Genomic DNA, 17,270 nt, shown 5'->3' with positions numbered 1-17,270 from the left:
ATGTAGCTGATCAACGATAGATAAAACTTGTCGGAGAGTTGTTACTGGTTCAGACGTTCTTGTAATTTTACTGTTTTTAGTGGGTACATCCTATATTAATTCATAATATTCTCTATGTTAGTTTCTTAATCTGGAAAATTTCATCTTATATATCATTGACTGTTACAATTCCAGATTAGAACTGACGAGGAAAGTTAACACCCGGCCACCGAAAGCTTGTTTTTGTCGAGCCTAGGTTGTCGAGTGGTCTTACGCGCAGGTAATAGTGCAAGGCGATTTGGTAGCACGATATTTCAGTAGTATGAGTTCGTATTTCGGTCAGGGAAGAACCAACATTTGCAGATCTAACATTGTTGGGCTCATATTTAGGCGAATTATTTATATAGATAGATAGATGTTATTATAATAAAGACGTCTAAACAAGTGAAAACTTTACAACAGATCCATCTATAGGATCGCAGTGAAGATGATATATGACTAGTGTTACCTTTCCCCGTCAGTAGAATCTAGAGTTGAAACGTGGTGCATGATATTATATATCTTTTATTGGCCTTGTATGTGTCTTCTCAATGAGATAATCTTTACGATACATTACTAGATCCACCGTTTCTTATTTTGTCACGATTGATTTTTTCGATATGCTGAATGACAGATGTGACGCCGTAAAATCAGCATTATGACCCGACATGAAAAGATGTGAAACAAAGGGAAAAAATTATGACCTAATTTATGTAGAAAACATTAAACATAAGAAAAACAATATCAAAGACAGCAAATTACAAATGCACTGATTTACAACCGGATTCTGATTTGAATAAGCATCATACAGGCCTTAAATGTTAATATTGAAGTTTGCAAAACTTCAAAAACTCTAACCTAGGTCATTGGCAAGACAAAACAATGTATTACAGCTTAAGGTAGATAGGGTGTCTTCCTCCATCTTGGATTTTGAAATACTAGAAAACAAGGTCTAGATCTTTGATGAAATGTGCAAATTTTTATAGTAGTAGGTAATTCATGTGTAAGAATTTTCATTATAATATAGAAAATGCCATGTTTGATCATATTTATGATTGTATTTAACAAAAATAAGAATTCTTTTGTTTGATTCATTTTTTTCCAACATTGTCAAATAAGGGGAGGCATCTCAAATGCAAGGGCAGATAATTCAGATAGTGTTACTTTTACAATAGAATGTGTTAGGAATTTACCCTTTTTTACATGTAGCAAGAAAACGAGTCCGGTGACCCAATTTTTTCTTTTTCTTATCTGAAAGCATAATATTGGAGCTATCTTCTCATATTTTATCTCAAAATTCTATGGTGTGGTTTGTGTTTTATGGCGGAAAAATAGGTTTTCCATGCATAATCTATACAAAATCTTGACAATTTTGCACAACCTGTTGTGTGAAAATAAGTCCTGTGACCCATTCTTTTTATTAAAGTTTTTAAACAAGCAGGATATGAACTACATTTTGGAAAATTATTAAACGATTCTATGGATTATCATTAAGACACCCCATCTACCTTAAGCAGACGTATGGTGCTACAAGAGAATAACAATATACATAAACAATTACTATCTCAATATCTCAACAAAACAAAAATGAAAGGAAAAAACACAAAGCAGCCACCTTGATGTGCTCGCAGTTATTTGCCAATTGGCAGAAACTCCATGATGATTTATCAGTTATCCATCATTACATGCATTGCCCGGATTACTAGTTCATGCTTTTTTATCATCGTTATTCACATGTAAAGGTATTACGATTCTCTTATCAGCAAAGTTGACATATGTAACTTAATTTGCCGATAATAAAATTGAGTGGAAGAAAATAGATTATGATCTAGTAACATTTTCTAAGTGTACACGCTCGACATACTTGTTAGTGAAGATTCTTGTGTGACTAACATGAGAAATATCTTTGCACCGAGATGGACCCTTCGATTATTCATTTCAGATGACCCAGCTGATAACACTACCTTTCTGTTGTTTGGATTTTATCCGAACAAAGTGGTATTACCGTGTTCTGGATTTAAATTTTATGGGCATGTTCGGAGCCGGCTTGGTGGTTCCATCTTTCAATGTAAATTTTCTATATCGTTACATATAGATTATTTATAAAAATCAAAGGTCTTGATATTGTGAAAACTTTAACCTTATGAACTTGCAAGCTATAGTTATATATAGTTTTGGTTATATACAGCAAAGTACATGACGACGAATATGATGGTGACGCTGATGATGACGCTGATGAAGACGATGATGACTATGACGATGATGAACTTTAAATACTATCGCATAGTTCATTGTTACATACTGCACCTATTCAGATTAGTTGACTAGAAGATTTATTATTTTTAAGTTCTGATCAACTTGACAGCCAGATGCGGTATGCATGAGTTTTAATGTGACACTGAATAATGCTTAACGATGTGATGATGCTTGCCGTTATAAATCCATAAAATTGTGAAAGCTTGTCTTTATTTCAAAAAAACAAGTGATATATTAAATATAAACATTGAAATTCGTATTCGTAGCCTAATCACCTACATTTTTATATGACGTCATTGAAAACAGAAAATAGTTATCATTGGGCGCTTGACAAAAACGTATTTATCGTAACTATATCATATCATTCAGGATCGTAAACAATAATAGAAAGACCAGTTAGTATTTGATCATACCTTGACATTACGTTATGTATTATTGTAATTTTATAAAGAAAGTACCAGTCCATAGAAGTTACCATTCATTTAAGTTTTGACTTCTAGATCGTGAACAAACACTTATTATCTGGCGTATTAAATTATAATCCTGGTACATTTGATAACAATTTACACCACTGGGTCGATGCCACTGCTGGTGGACGTAACGTCCCCGAGGGTATCACCAGCCCAGTAGTCAGCACTTCGGTGTTGATATGAATATCAATTATATGGTCATTTTTGTAAATTTTCTGTTACAAAATTTTTATTTTTTTGGAAAAACTAAGGATTTTCTTATTCCAGGAATAGATTACCTTAGCCGTATTTGGCACAACTATTTGGAATTTTGGGTTCTCAATGCTCTTCAACCTTTTACCTGTTTGGTTTTATAGCTATTTGATTTTAACGTCACTGATGAGTCTTATGTAGACGAAACGCGCGTTTGGCGTATTGAATTATAATCCTGGTGCCTTTGAAAAAAATTACCATGATGGACTTGGAAGGAATAACTATTCAACGATGTGTCAAATAACGGTAAAAATGAACGAATAGGTTACAACACACGTTTTATGAAAACCCTTACCCACTGAAAGGGTGTAATTAATGTAGCCCGTAATAGTGATACATGTGCCTTTTCACTGACAGTTTATTTTACCACTATAATAACTTTTATGTTTGAAAGATAGTATGGTTTGTGTTATGACAACTTATTAAAACGGCATAAGCAATGAAAACATTCAATTTGATCTCCATAATTCAAATTTGCTAAAGCTCTTTTAGTGCTTAAAAGTTCGTTTTTCAGATATCGATCCTATTAAAATTAGAAATATTAAATATGTTGCTTCTTTGTCATTATTAGTATTGCTCATCTATAAAAATATCAACATATATTGAATTTATTTTTCATGGTTCGGTCATACTTAATTTGGAGTACAAGGTACTTCCCAAATACGTCTCAACATGGTAACTGACACTTGATGAATGGTAACTAGCGTTTGATCGTTGTTTTTACAATTACCAAAATCATAAGCTAGCATAAAACCTATAATAGGATGTAATCTTAATCCAATTTTGTTGATACACAAAGCAACATACACATCTTCAAGATGAAAAAACGGAACTTCTTTTGATATTTTCACTATTTTTGTGATGACGTTTAAAGTTGTGACGTATCCAGTACCAGAACAATACCCCGGATATGTTTTTTCTTGGTAGCTTTCAAATGAAGCATAGTATTTTGACCCTTTATCTCGTATAGGATGTGCAACACGATAACAGCTTCCTCCAACGGCGGTCTTTAACGCATCAGCGTTGTCCTTTATGACTCTCTTAAGTCCAGGAATATGTACATACACATCATCATCAGTTTTCATAACGAACTGTGCATTTTTGCAGTGTTTTGTTGCCCATTGAAAACTCATCAATGTTTTATAAGTTAAATTATTGTATGTGTCCCTAAAGCTTCCCAAAATAATATCCTTTGTTTGTACGTTTTCCTTCTCTAATTCTTTAGTCATTGACGATTCTCCAAGTAGAAATACATATCTAATATTACCTTTGTTCATTTTCGTATGCTTCAACCAAGTATCTCTTATAGCGTTTCGAATCAACTTATTTTGTGGAGAAGACGTTATCATAATCAATATATCGATAGACATGTTTAAAGGTTTACAAATGTCCTTATTATCGATAATTAAGTGAATACTCTCTGAAAAGCACCCATTGCATTTGTGTTTCCCATCTATTTCTTCTTCTTGATCATATTTGTCAGTACTGCTACTTAAAGTTTGATTTAGTTCAACAGTTGTTTGCGAGGTAGTGTGTATTTTTTTAAGTTTTGTGTAAGTTTTTAACTTTTCAAGAACATCTTTTGTGTCATTTGTAGTATCATATATCACAAAGGGTTTTACATTAAACTTTAAAGATCTGACGTTGCTGTTTATGTAACAATACATTGGAAATACAAGTCCTAGTGATATAATGAATGGAAGCAGACGTACAACTTTCTTCCGAAAATTACCCTGCTGCATGTGAATAATCTTAAGCATGTTGTCTGGTTTTCCGTTGAAAAGGTTCTACGTACATCTGAAAAATGTAGGTTAATACATTTCAAATCATACTCACATAAAATCTTTGTAAACAACAATTTGTTTAATATGGTTGTAGTTTGGTAAATCTTATTTTAAAATAGAAAACAATTACAATTATTAGTGAGACGCAGACTATGACACATTAAATCTAATAAAATTCCTACATCTTCAATGTACATACCGTATTCAAAAGTTTTATCTTCTGTTAGTTCATAATATTTTATGTTACTCATACCAATTGTGTATAGTGTTCACTTTAATAGAATAATTTAAATTTACAAACTTACAAAATATCAAAACTACACCTAGAATACAATTAAAGGTATGAAATAAAAATATATATATTTTCACAAATGAAAAGTTCCTTTGTTCCTAAATCACGCCGTTTATTTTCTCTTTTTGTCTCCATTCGCTAATATTGAGTTCTTTGTGTTATGGGTGTTGCTCATTGTTGAATGCTTACAGTGGCAAGTTGTCGCTTACATCTTCGCCATTTGATTTCTGGCGGAGAGCTATCTAGTTGGAAATAATAAGACACCTGCTTATTCTATAGAAAAATTGAGGGAATCGGTAGGGTGAGTGACATCTGCTTTACATGCATTCCCGCCGTGCGTATCCACATTTTGTCAAAATGTGAAAATCCGGAATAGGATACAATTTTCACAATTACAAATTAGACTTCCATACTGGAACCTCAAGATATCAGACTATGGAAACATGTCGCTAGTTTTGTTTTTGGTTTTTGCCGGCAGAACAATCTTATTTTCTTTTGATTTAACGCTCGGTATAATTGGTATTTTTCATAAATACCTGTGAACGATTATGTGAAACTACCCTTTCTAAAAATTTAGTACTGTCCATTTTCCACTAAGTCTTGTTCTTTTTGAAGTTACTACTGTTACGGTTCAAATGTATTGTGTGTTGAACAACAATTTAAAAATACGTCATGGTCCATTGATTTCACTTTCATGTTTTTTCATTAAGTTTCGTTGTAGTCGCATCAATATACATCATTACTTGTTCCAATTTGTTTTAGAATATAATCTTGGATCTATCATGAAATTTAGTATTTCGCAAGTTAAACTTTTGATAACGAAACGAACTCTATCTGGATTATTATGTTTTGTGTCATCGGACGGAAAGGCATTTCTTACATCTGCTTTATATACTAATTTATCAAACTGTGTAAAGCATCAATATGACATTATTGTAAACGGGTGGGAATATCATGTAAAAAGCCATCATTTCACGTGTTGCTTTCGTTTAAAAAATGGAAAACCACTATCTATTAATTCGAATCAGAAAATGTCTAGTATATATGCACATATGCCACTTCGCAGAATTCAATATAGATGTCCAGTTCCAGTAGAGGTCAACTTGATTGAATACGTATCAATTATAAATGATGAAAGCTACATGTCAATATGACATATCGAATTATGTACAAGTAACATTACCACTGGGTTCAAATGACTCTACAATGGCTATATGCTCTCTTATATCGTATAGATCCCAAGATGCTGCTATTTTAGTCGAGTGGTTTGAAGCACAACGTTTACTAGGTGTGGATAAAATTTTAACGTATACACAGGAGCTTAACATGCAGTGCGAGTGCTGGACTATTATGAATCAATAGGACTTGCTGAAGTGATACGAGAGTTTGATATGCCAGAAAAAGGTATGTGGTCGTGTGTTTGCTTTATATTATTTCTTTAATTTATTGTCTCTTAAAACAAACTTACTTTCAATATATGTATTAAAAAAAGTCATAAAACATACGTCCCAATGCTCGACAATATCAAAACAAAAGAACAACATGCGAACAATTGTAATTTTCTTAATTTGTTTCAGGTATTTTCCGATGTAAATGGTGGATTGAAACCTAGCCTTTTTTTTATATTAAGCTATTCGTTCCACTTTTGTGACAGTTGTATAAAGTTTCTGCCAAAATTGTGAATAACGACATTAACACGTAATTGATTCAAGTAACAATGGCTTGGATCCATTAGCCAAAATGGTGTTACATAAACCATAAACAAATTATAACATACATGCAATAAAATTAAACAAAACTGCTAATATACAATATAAGGTCAAGGTCAAGGAAAATGTAAACTTTTTTGTAATAGGCTGAGTAGCTGGGGAAGAGCGAGGTTCTACCGAGCCGTTCCCCAGTTTTGCGCTGAGTACAAAAAAGTTTATATTTTTATGACATTGACCTAATATTTTTTTTATACTGCAACTTAAATTAATAAATGGATAGATATTTAAATCGCAACACAAATGTCAAACTTTTTTCATCTCTAAATGGGCCCCTTATTGTGGAGAAAGTGTTTCATGAAAAAATTGACATTATACAAAATATAGCTATCTTACTATATTTAGGAAATAAACGCAGCTAGTTGCAGTTTTAAAAAAGTCATTGTAGTTGTTTGGAAATTTGACCTAGTATAGTGAACAATTTTCTGGCAAAGTACAAATTGTGTAAATATAAAAACCAGAAATACTTCAGCATTATCAAAATTCTGCCGTCATATTCTGTAGTAATTGTTATACAGTCCATATTCATCTCATTCAAAATGAATCAACAGCTCAAATGCCTTTCCAACTGCCGATCACCGTAATATATACCAAAGTCAATTATAATCAAGCACATTTGTAAATAAATATATCGAAAAATTAAGTCTTTAGTACAAAACTGTTAATTTCTTATATATGTTATACACTTTATACTGCAGGCCATTATATTTTTATAAAAAAAATTCAATTTGATTTATTCTTTTAGTTTTCACTGACGACGTTAGTCATCTTAATAACATGTTAAAGTATTCTTTTATTTGTCTTTATGAATATTATTTTTATTAATTAGTCTGTTTTAGGGATATTCCCTCGACGTTGCTCTGTTCTATTATAATTTGTGTATTGTTATTTAAGACAGACAGCTAGTATAGATATCGTAAACACACTATGTATACACAGGACAGAATCTGAGCTTGATTTGCTTTATGATATTAAAACTAAACTGTCGAAAAAAGGTCATTTATTTAAAATCATAAAATGCAAAAGCTACATTTGAAAATAAAACATGTGACATAAAAGTTCATATCTAATACGAAATAATAATACATAATTAATACAATATTACATCAACTTACATCATATCAATTGAATAAATGACCAAAAATAGCAAAGGTTGGGGAAAAAAACATGAAAACTCGCGCGGACCCCGCAAGATCACTGACCAATAAGAAAGATGCAATCCAACCATGCACTAGTAATAAGTGAAATTTCTCTGCACGTGAAAACATGTTATCTAATTTCAACAATTTATCATTCAATTAAGTAGGACAACTCTGACCCTTTCACCATATTAGAGACATCATGAATTATCAGTATAGGTAACTCACTCTTTATCGAAGTCTTAGCAATGAACAATTAAAACAGAATTATCTCCTCTGCTGTCTTAAATAATTTTATTAAGCTTAATTTTCATTGTCAAATAAGATTGGTTTTATTCCTTTTTACTACTACGCTTTGTCTTTATGCATTTTTTTGTGTTTCTTTGTTACAAATGACGTGGCTTTGTACTTATACATCCCGTCATGGTATTATTGTGCCAAGATAAATGGTTGTTTATATTGTTGTTTGTTTTATGGTGATAAGATAATAACACAATGTAAACGGTTGTACCCGTATTTTTGACATTTTTACCTATTATGTCTGTTTGTTTTGTTCACACATGGTTTTCAGTATAATGAAATTTTCTGCTTCTGTCATAAAAGTGAGTGGTTCAGCTAGCTATAAAACCAGGTTTAATTCAACATTTTCTACTGAAGAAAATGCATTTACCAAGTCATAAATATGACAGTTGTTGTCCATGTATTTGATTTGTTTGAGATTTTGATTTTGGATTTTGAATTTTCCTCGGAGTTCAGTATTTTTACTATTTTACTTTTTGTATCTCTAAGCAAAATACTTATGTTATTGTTTTACTGGTCGAATATGTTTTCTTTATAAACGAAAGTAAGCAAAACACACATCATTCTATAATTATATTTTTCAGGAATTGATATTTTTTTCAAAATATTCACATAAATTAGGTCTCAAATCATATTACATTTTAATACAACATTTCATCTATAAAATAAAATAGCAACTTCAATCAAATCCAGAATTAAAAATCTATCCATCTTTATTTATAAGTAGAATAAGAATATAATAATATACAAATTGTAGGTTCTATAAAAGCAAATAAAAATCATTCTTTTAAGAAGAGTGTTAAATATTTGGAAAAATCTTCACAACATATAAGAAAACAACCTTATCATCTAATTGGAGCATGCATCATATTGAATAATAATGAAATTTTAGTTAAAAATCACATATATATTATTATGGGCTATGAAAACCCTTTTGATGGATTAATACGATATTGGATCAAACTGCATTGTTCCTTTGTTTCGTTTAATTGTTACAGTTTTTTGTTGGTTTATTCGTAAGGGACGTGATTTGTTTGTTTTCTAAATAATTGTGTTGTTATTAGGGGTTTCATGAATTTACAATCTTACTGTATTGTTGTTTCTATTGCAAACTATTTAAACTTCCATAAAAAAAAATTAAAAAAATCTTTATATTAATTTTAGACAAATATCCTAGACTTATTGGGGAGCAGAATGCAAGGCAATGGACTGACAAAGAAGTTGTTTCCCTTGATTGCAATTCAAGACTTCTTGGATTTAAGTATGTCATTATGTGCGACAAGAATGAATTTGTGGTACCAAATATTACGAAGTTGGGGTTTTCACTGAGAAATCCCTGGTACGTATATCTTCCATTAACAAATCATACATCACATCAGGTTTATATATAGATACAAAAAAAAAAGATTAAAGGACAAATAAAGTACAAAATTGAATAGCATCGTCTTTATGGTTTCTTCTGATTTATCAAATCTGTTACCAATTTAACAGAAAAATAGAGGTTTATGAAATAATGTAAAAGAAGTTTTCAGACCCATTTAAAAGTAAGGTTTTCGAATGTCAGATTAAATGCCATCAAATCCTTATCTTATTGTCAATTTCATGAAATGAAATGAGAGTCAGTTATTTTGTTAATGAATCACATACATGTAAAGATAAAGAGTAATCAAAGTTACATCGTTGACAATGTAATGGAATTTGATGCGACTGTCATACAAGTGAGAGGTTTAGCTAGCTATAAAACCAGGTTCAATCCACCATTTTCTACATTAGAAAATGCTTGTACCAAGTCAGGAATATGACAGTTGTTATCCATTCGTTTGATGTGTTTGGACTTTTGATTTTGCCTTTTGATTTTTGATTTTCCTTTTTGAATTTTCCTCGGAGTTCAGTATTTTTGTGTTTTTACTTTTTACTGACGTTGTTTATCCTCAATTACTATGAAATTATTCTTTTATTTGTTTTTGTAAATTATTACTTTTATTGTTTAGTTTTTTTTTCGTAATACCCATTTGACATAGCTCGGTATTTATACATCCTGTCATATTTTTTTCCATTGTGCTATGGTAAATGTTTGTATTTTTGTCTTTCGTTTTTGTTTATGTGCTTTGTCTATATGACTTTTTGATTTTCTTTGTTAAAATATTATTTTGTTTCATAGTGATTAAGATTATAACATTATGTTGATTGCTGTACCTCTATTTTTGACAATGTTCTTATTATCAAATGTCTATTTGTTTTGTTCAAAAATCGTTTATCCTACTGTCATACAAGTGAGAGGTTTATCTAGCTATAAGATTAGATTTAATCCAACATTTTCTATATTAGGAAATGCCGGTATCATGTCAGGAATATAACAGTTGTTATCCATTCGTTTCATGTCTTTCAGCTTTGGATTTTGTCATTTGATTGATTATACTTTCCGTTAAATTTTTTCTCGGAGTTAGGTATTTTTCTTATTTTACTATTTTCTAAACACAAACATTGACTTGTAAACTATGTAAATAGTTCAAAAATCAATGAACCATGATGAGGGTGGGGCTATATACCCTCCATGGATATGAAACTTGCAAATTACAAATGCATTTCCGTACTAAATACCATGGACTTGATATACGTGTTCATCTTAATCTGATCTAATCACAAACTGATACATGTAGACTTAGTAAAAGTTTTAAAGTTAATAGACCATGCTGGTGGAGTTAGAACCAAACATTCTCCATGAAAATGAGATGTGCAAATGCTTATACAACTGTACATCAATTATCATTAGCCTACCACTAGTCTAATGGTTACCCTTAAACTGACCTAATCACAAACTTATAAATCTCAACTAAGGAAAGGTTTCAAACTTAATAGGCTATTTTTGAGGGGAACAGGGACAAAAATGTACATAGAAATTAAATCTGACAATGCGTATAAAAATACATACCAAATATCATTGACCTACTACCAGTGGTTCGCCGTAAACTGTAGTTTCAAAGTAAAAAAAACATGACTGAGGGGGCGGGCCCAAATAATTTATTTCAAAATGAGATCAGCCCATGCTTATACAACTACATTCCAAATAGCGTTGACCTACCACATTAACTGACATAATCACAAACTAATAGTTAAATATGCAAAAATTCTAAGTGAACAGACCATTATACCAATTGACCTTGAACCAACCGCGATAATGATGGATATACACATGTTGTCATGACGAATATAGAATTGACTGTCGTAGCAGATGTTTATTTGTATCTCTATAGTTATACTCGATTCATTTAATACCATATTCTGTGGTCATTTTCGCATCCTTTCAAATATATTTTGCATATTGCAGGAACACATTTTTGACAAATCAACAGCAGGCGTTCAGCTAAACCCAAAATTACATGTCACATCATGGATACCTTTCAACCGATCAAGTACTTTGTTTATCAGCAGATATCTTAATAGCACTACATCAGTTTCCGACAGACATAAATACGTATACATGCCTGAACGTACGGTTGTCGGATCGACAACTATTCACGGGTTTACGGCATGCAGGGGATATAGAAGGTAAACAAATTAAATAATAATATGCAATGATCTATTTAAACAATGAAACTGTTGAATATTGTTTCATTGGAGGCCACAGTAGTTTACCGGTGATCGATTATTGCTGTTCAGTTTGAATACAGAACAGAAATATTAGAAAAACTCAACAAATTACTAGAAATTCATACGCAGCAAATTCTGATGAAAAATAATAAAAAGCTGTTAACATTTATAAAGATATAGAGCATATATGAATAAAGCATGAGCGCTAATAACACTGTAAACTTCTGTATGCAAAATTTGCTAAACAAAATTTATAATACAACAGCAGGAGTAAACAATAAAATTCAGACTGAGGCGATATTTTCGCAATATTGGTCACCAATTGGTTCAATGTTTTTTTTTCGTAAAATTTAATAAACTAATATTGATTGATTTATTGATTGTTGGCTTCTAATAGGCCAGTTTCAAATATTTCATGCATGTTCAGGACGAGAACAAAATAACAATAAATACAACAGGTAGGTCGTATTATAGAAACCGGTCGGGATGAGTGTGCGAAAAATCAGACTGCCACCAGAAAGGAAATGTATACTGAATAAGGAGAGACATTTAGCCTTGCAACTATCCACGAACGGATCCACCAATAAGTTGTTGAAAGGGTTCTTGGCGTACAGAGGGCTTTACACATTCTCAACACGAGTCATAGCATAAAACTTCCTCATTTCGAGCGGACGTGACTGCGAACCTGTTGGACTTGCACAGCCAAACGGTCGCAAAACTTTGGCAAAGGTTTAACCGCTGGTCGGGAGAATACAAGCGGATATCAAATGTTTATTACCTTAGTAATTTTTAGGGGTCGGCTGAAAATGGAAATTTTGTTAAGTTTATCAATCAAATGTAGTGCATGACAACCAATCCAAGTCTGCTTCAGTTTTAATTTATGAAGGTTAGTCATAAAATATTACGATGTACGACAGGAATAGTTCTCCATCAACGCACAACATGCACAATTAAGAATAAGCTATGTTGTGATTAGTTGCAAATCAACACGCTACATGCACAATTAAGAATAAGCTACGACGTAATCGCAAAATAAGACCTAAAGGGATCTTTATAATTTGAAACGAAAAGATTTTATTCTTTGACCTGAAACATATTTGTTAGTATTATAAGCATATTTACATGAATTGTTTTAAGAAAGCTATGTTAATTCAACGAACACATATAAGTTTTATTTTATTTGCATTTGAAATAAACGAATTGTCTTTTCGCTTAATATCGATTATAGTATCATAATTTATACGATAAAATAAAACTTTTAAGTTTGTAACATACTTTTATTTGCGTTTATCTTTTTTGAATTTATCAACTTTGTGTTGAGACATGAAACAAACATAAGTCAGACTTAAAATCTCGATATTAAAGAGAATCCTTTATTTTTAGAAATATACTACCATTCAATAATTGTCTTCTTGTTATCTTTTTCGTATGCAGTGGTCCTTAGCAACGAAATCATTCGGAAGAACTTCGACAAATGCGTACCGCTTATAAGAGGGCAAGAAAAGAAAAAAATGTTGGTAGATAGTGTTACTCGAGCCTGAGAGAAAAAAAAAGTTGCACCAAATTATTTAACAACTGCAAAAACAAATTTCAATAAAAAATGTGATATTTTTTTTTTTTTTCGTTTTTTGTTTTGTTTTTTATTATGGATTCGTCATTTATGTAAAACAAAAAGTGCATAGTGCAATTAGTTTTGTTTATCATATTTTGGCCCTTGCCTTTCAACAAATTAAAATGAAACATAACATTCGTTTCATATGACTTTAATATCATGAACGGTACCAATGTTAAACACCAGATGAGCATTTTGACAATTAAGTTTCCCCATTGATGATCGATAATAAATATTTGAAAAAAAACACCTGAAAAGAAAGTTCCGGAACACCTGAGATCAACACCGTTTGTGTTAGAGTTCGTGTTGCTTAGTGTTTAGTTTTTGGTGTCGTGTCTTGTGTACCATTATTTGTCTGATTGTCTTTTTTCTTTTTTTAGCCATGGCTATGTCGGTTTATTTTCGATCTATGAATTTGAATGTCCCTCTGGTATCTTTTGCACCTCTTCCTTAACAGCTGATTTAACAACAAAAGACATAAAGTATAGCCAAATCTTAACAAGGAATAGGAGCATTTTTTCCTTCGTGTATGTTAATATATGATATATACACACTCTGTGTATTAATTTCATAATTTTTGGTCAATAATTAAAAAAGTTTCCCATTAGGAATATGTTAATTTTATTTTTTGAAGTGTTGATTACCTAATGGAGTAAGTATAAGTAGTGTAACGGCCTTCCAACCAAAACAAAAACAACATACATGCGTTTTTAATGTTTGTTTATCTGTACCATGTGACTATACCGATTTGATTATTAAAGGACACCAATGAAAATTATCATCACTTTATAGTTTTGATTATTGATTTCATATTATTATACAAGTTAACTTACAATACACAAGCTTTTCATGCTTTTAGCGTGGGGAGTTGTATAACAATACAAAGAGGCTATGAAAAGTTTATTAAAACAACAGACTAAAGTTAATATACATTCAGTTATTTATTAATGGGCAAAATGCACATCTTGGAAGTAAACAATTTAGGAAAATAAAAATAAAAAGTTTTTATAGTTGGTAAATTCTGTCATAACTCATGTCCACTAACATAACATATGAAGGTAAACATACAAAACAATATTCATTTTCTTATCCTTTGCTTAAAAAATACTATTTTATATAGTTTATACTATATCTAATATTTTTTTAAACAGAAAATGAAAATTGCAGTTTCCTTTCATATATATAACAATCATTACAATAACATGACATGAAATCTAAGTTTGTTTGTTGGTCGGTAGAGGTCATCTTAATATGTAAATATACAAAGTTACATGGTACAAATAAACAAACATTAAAAGCACATGTATTTTGTTTTTGTTTTGGTTGGGAGGCCGTTACACTACTTTTACCTACTCCGTCAGGTTATCAGTTATAAGCCGTTACAATATTTATACTTACTCCATCAGGTAATCAACACTTCAAAAAAGTGTTAGATTGTGGTTTGTCATTATGTCGTCTGATCTTTTAATTACCTAACGTGACTTATTCCCGATTGTGACTGTTTTGCTGAGTGTGAATTCGCATTGCTATAAGACGTGTCACGGTACTTTCTTTCCCAAATTCATATATTTAGTTTTGATGTTATATTTTTTATTCTCATCGGATTTTGGTAAATGTCTTAACGTTTGTAGTTGTAAATCTTATTATTTTTCTGTTGTTTTCGTGTGTTATGATAAAGATAATTCATCATCATCCAGTTCATTTATTATATTTTAGTTTGGATCAACGAAATTTATACGATATATTTGGTTTACAGTTCGATTCAGAAGAAACACCGACATAGCTAGATAATACAATTAATTATCTAATTACTACCACAATTTGATATTAATTAGTATTGTAATTTTCAATTATTCAAAATAATCCTAATTCTATCTTATTTTTGAGAAATCTTTTTAGAAATTCAAATGTGACGTCACTGCGTTGATGGCTTTGGCTAACTCGGCTGTGTATTTTCATGTGCTAGTTTATGTTGTTTTATGTAATGTATCCGTTTTTATTCTGTAGTTAGTCACCACTTCAGTTTTATCATGTATATCTATTATATAGTCATTTTATAAAATTTACTGTTTGCAAAAGTATGAATCATTCTAAATAATAAGGATGTTCTTAGCCAAGGCAGAAACCCCTAGTCGTATTGGTCGCAACGTTTTGGAACTTTTGGTCCTCTGTGCTCTTCAACTTTGTACTTTTTCGAACTTTTTTCATCTGAGTGTCACTGGTTAGTCTTGTGTGGACGAAACGCACGTCTGGCGTATTAAATTTAAAATCTGGTACCTTTTGTTAGCTATTATTCGTGTGTTTCTCTGTCCTATAGGTTCTCCCATTTATTTGTATTGTTGTCCTGTCATGCAATTTCTTCATTTTAATGTTATATTTAACATTGCCATAAAAGCGGGAGGTTTGGCATGCCACAAAACCAGGTTCAACCCACCATTTGTGTTCTTAAAATGTCCTGTACCAAGTCAGGAAAATGGCCATTGTTATATTATAGTTCGTTTTTGTGTGTGTTACATTCTAATGTTGTGTTTCTGTTGTGTCGTAGTTCTCCTCTTATATTTGATGCGTTTCCCTCAGTTTTTGTTCGTAACCCGGATTTGTTTTTTTTTTCTCAATCGATTTATGAATTTCGAACAGCAGTATACCACTGTTGTCTTTATTTTAGCTAGAATCATGAAAACACGATTTCTATCAATTTTTTCTTTTTTTAATTTACCTGTGCACTTTATTGTGAGAGCTCGTGTCATCGTGAATATTACATTTCATTGTGTAATGAATGTCAATTTCAGAAGGACGCGATATTGCTGTTAGCCAATCAAAATAACGTATCATAATGAAACATGCATGCAATGTAATTATTTAATATAGCTATTTCAACACTTAAAGAATTTTGAACAAAGATACTCAAACGTCCACTATTTGGTAAGTTCCCAAAATCCAGCTGCTTACGAAAAGGGTCAAATTAAACCCTGCAAAGTAGCCTTTTACAATGTTTAGCATACATTGTAAAAAGTAAAATTACAAAAATACTGAACTCCGAGGAAAATTCAAAACGGAAAATCTCTAATCTAATGGCAAAATCTTAAGTTTTTCTTAATAAATTCTAAGTGTTTTTGCTTTGCTTATTGTTTTTTACACCATCTGGTTTGCATCATTTGTGGTTACCTTTCTTTAGTATAAGTAATCACTACAACTAATAACGACTGTTTATTTCAGACATACAGCAACATCTACTGTTTTAGACTTTCATCATTACCGGTCTTGTGCAAAAAGTTTTGTCAAATACCAGTCGGCTCTAAACAGAGGAAAAAAGAAAAAAGTCGGAAATATATGTACAGATTTCAGACAATATACGCAAGATGACATAAACATTATTGGTAAACACATTGAAAAGAATGTCCTCAAAGTGAGAGAGCAATTAGGTATTACATATAAATAATAATGATTTCGTCGTTTTCTTTATTTCAAATCACAATTGTTTTTTGTTTTTTTTTGTTTTTTTTTTAACTACATAATAATTTTATTCATCAAATATTGCTTGTTACATAAACCATCAAGATTCCAAGCTTCTCTTGACGTACCCTGTTACAATCCACTGACTACCCAGGGAATAATCAGCTGATTAAATTAATTGACATAATTTTATTTACAAAACTCTATATTAACAATATAAAAAAATATTCATTGATTAAGTTTCTTTTAATTGAAAGTAACATTGGACTTATTGTCTTATGTCCATTAATATTGGTATCTACTCTCTTGGTGTATTCATTAATAAAAATTCTGAATA

At 31.1% G+C, this 17,270-nt stretch overlaps 2 long non-coding RNA genes across 2 annotated transcripts; one reads left to right on the top strand and one right to left on the bottom strand.

The window, feature by feature from the left end:
- Window positions 1-2,467: 2,467 nt before the first annotated feature.
- On the bottom strand, window positions 2,468-5,758 carry LOC139491936 (uncharacterized). The gene is made up of 2 exons (XR_011656674.1): window positions 5,609-5,758; window positions 2,468-4,793 (listed from the first exon to the last, which is right to left on the bottom strand). It is a non-coding gene; the product is annotated as an uncharacterized lncRNA (long non-coding RNA).
- Window positions 5,759-5,879: 121 nt separating this feature from the next.
- Window positions 5,880-17,270, top strand: LOC139491929 (uncharacterized). The gene is made up of 4 exons (XR_011656672.1): window positions 5,880-6,476; window positions 9,442-9,616; window positions 11,606-11,826; window positions 16,697-17,270. It is a non-coding gene; the product is annotated as an uncharacterized lncRNA (long non-coding RNA).

This window comes from Mytilus edulis, chromosome 1 (assembly GCF_963676685.1).
Source record: "Mytilus edulis chromosome 1, xbMytEdul2.2, whole genome shotgun sequence".
In the NCBI taxonomy this organism is placed as follows: domain Eukaryota; kingdom Metazoa; phylum Mollusca; class Bivalvia; order Mytilida; family Mytilidae; genus Mytilus; species Mytilus edulis.
Note: the sequence above shows the minus strand (reverse complement) of the source record. Positions and strands in the feature narration are given on the sequence as shown.